Source organism: Cyprinus carpio, chromosome B3 (genome assembly GCF_018340385.1).
Source record: "Cyprinus carpio isolate SPL01 chromosome B3, ASM1834038v1, whole genome shotgun sequence".
NCBI lineage: Eukaryota > Metazoa > Chordata > Actinopteri > Cypriniformes > Cyprinidae > Cyprinus > Cyprinus carpio.
In genome coordinates, this window is record NC_056599.1 from 13593263 (window position 1) to 13595970 (window position 2708).

General features: G+C 44.9%; 1 pseudogene; it reads right to left on the reverse strand.

Moving 5' to 3' along the window:
• Window positions 1–580: 580 nt before the first annotated feature.
• On the reverse strand, window positions 581–2405 carry LOC122136776 (annotated as a pseudogene).
• Window positions 2406–2708: the final 303 nt, after the last annotated feature.

Below are 2708 nucleotides of genomic sequence, written 5' to 3' on the forward strand. Positions count from 1 at the left end.
ATGACATTGCTTTTACCTGTTGTTTCCCGAACAGACAGCGACAGTCCCTGCGTTTCCGCTCAAATTTTTCTATTCATATCTCGATTTGTTCTCCTTTACATTATTAATCATAGACGACTGCTCTGTTAGGAATCCAGCTTGATAAACGATGCCTTTATTTACACTACACTTGTGACAGTGAAGGTGGAGGGATGTTACAAAAATGTAAGATTGTTATGTTCCTCATAGCAGTGACCATTTTTATGTGAACAGGTCTTGTTTTTATTATTGAGGATCAGTTTGTGCGTTTCACTCAACTGAGTTATGTAACCAGAAAAGAACTCATAATTCTGTCTATGTGGCAGACCACTGTAAATGTGTCCAGTTCCTCAGAGCTAAAAAACGCAATTTAATGTGTACTATTCCTTAATTAAAATTGATTACGCATTTGTGCCGTTTCACTCAAACTGATTATGTACACAGTAAGACTCATAATTCTGTCTATTGGCACCACTTGTGTCCCGGTAGAGAACGCATTGTGTGTACTCTCTGTATTAAAAGAATACGCTGTTCTAATGTATTCATAGAATTCAACTGCCTCTTATAGAGAAAGTTTGGTGGCTCTTAAAAGAGCCTTTGTTGGAGTTTGGTGGTACTCGTGTTTTATTTGGTTTTTGGCGGTGTTTCTCTCGGTCTTCTTGGGCAGCATCACGCCATGGATGTTGGCAGCACGCCGCCCTGGCTGCGATGGGTCCACTCCGCCCAGGAGTTTGTTCACTCCTCGTCGTTGCGCACAGCCAAGCTTGCAGGTGACGGGGGATGATAACGGGTCATATCTTGTTTGTCCCGAGCGGGGCGTTTTTCCAGCCAGCTCCAGCAAGATCATCAGCGGTCAGATACTCGAGCAACAGCGGCCAGATACACGGAGCACCGGCACCGACGCGCTCAGCGTAGTTGCCTTTACGGAAAGAAGTCTGTGAACCACGACCGCCTGTGAACTGCAGCCCTGCTCTTGGAGGAGCGAGTCTTAGCCTTCGCTCTTGGCCTTAACCCGCCGGTTTTGTTGCCTCTTCTTCACTCATTATTCAGTTGTAGTAATACGCTGCAGACAAACGCAGAAATGATACAGCGCCGTGGCTTGACGATCAGTTTTTAAAGAGAGCGGCTCGCGTCGTCTATTGTCAGAGTCTGCCACAGCTGCAAACCAATCACGTGCAATGCCCCTCTCCAAAACTCTAAACCCCGCCCCTCTTCTGCCCCAGCTTTTCGTTTTAAACTCCTGTATAAAATAAATACACAGATAACGCGAAAACGAATCTATATTTATTATGCAAAAACACGTGATTAACTGCAAAAGAAGATAAAATAATGGCAAAGTAACCAAAGTATAAAATCGCAGGTTCACAGAAATATTTGAATAAAAAAAAACAAAACGCTCGCTTTTAAAAAGCCTCTGATGGTTCCTCTCAAATGCAGATCTAGTCTTTGTTTTGAATTGCATGCCCTTCATTCATGTTTTATCTGAAATTATATTTAGCATTCTGTTTGTAAACATGAAACGCAATCATCAACAGACTTTTATATAGAATGCATTTTCGACATATTTGAGCTAATACTGATAAAATTATAATCTTAAATGCGCAAAAGCATATCAATTTTAATCATTACAATTGGTGCTCTTTACCTGACGCAGGTGGGTGGCTCTTAAAAGAGCCTTTTTGTTTTGGAAATAAAATAAAACACACAAGACTGACGCTTATTTCTTCTTTTGGGAGCCGACTTTTTTAGGCTTGCTTGGCTGCTTTGGGCCCTTGCCGTCTTGGGTTTGGCTCCCTTGGCCTTCTTGGGGCTCTTGGCTGGTTTCTTGGCTGCAGGCTTCTTTGCTTTCTCTTGGGGCTCTTGGCTGGTTTCTTTTCTTCTTGGCATTCAGCAGCTTCTCTTCAACCTTTTTGCGGGCTCTTTTGGGTCCGCCTTCTTTTGCAGCGGTGGCGGCCGGTTTCCTTTCCTCGGCCTTCTTGGGGGATTTCTTGACGGCGGGTTTTCTTGTGGCTGCAGGCTTCCTTTGCTTTCGCTGGAGTTTTCTTGGCGGGTTTCTTCTTCTTGGTCTCTGTTTGCTTCTTGTTGAGCTTGAAGGAGCCGGGAGGCGCCGGTCTCCCTTGGTTCTGGACCAGGGTGCCATTGGTCACCAAACTCTTGATGGGGCGAGCTTTGACGCGGGAGTTGTTTCTTCTCCACATCGAGCCGCCCGCAGAAAGAGCCTTCTTCGGGCGGCGAGGGACACGCCGCCTTCGCTCCTTGGACGCGGAAACAGTCTTGACGATGAGGTCTCTGACGCTCGGCCCCGTTTTCTTGGGCTTAGACGCCGATTTCTTTTTGGGAGCTTTAGCCGGCGGAGCCAGCGCGGCAGCTGGAGCGGCTTCAGCCATGTCTCTGAGCGGTTGTATGTTCACACGTTGAAAGGCAGTGAATACAATGAATTGCTGCAGAGCGGCACCGCGGAACTTAACTGCTACATGAGAACCGTGTAGACTCAACACCCAGCCTCACAGAACTAGCCTCAGCGATACCTGACGATCTGTTTCAACACAAAGTAAAACGTGTATCAGAACATCTTTGCAGATTAGTTATCTTGTCTGTAACTTTTTTAGTTAATTATATTTATATGGAATATATATGTAAATGCGATGATTATATGAATATGGGTAATATGCGATATATATATATATATA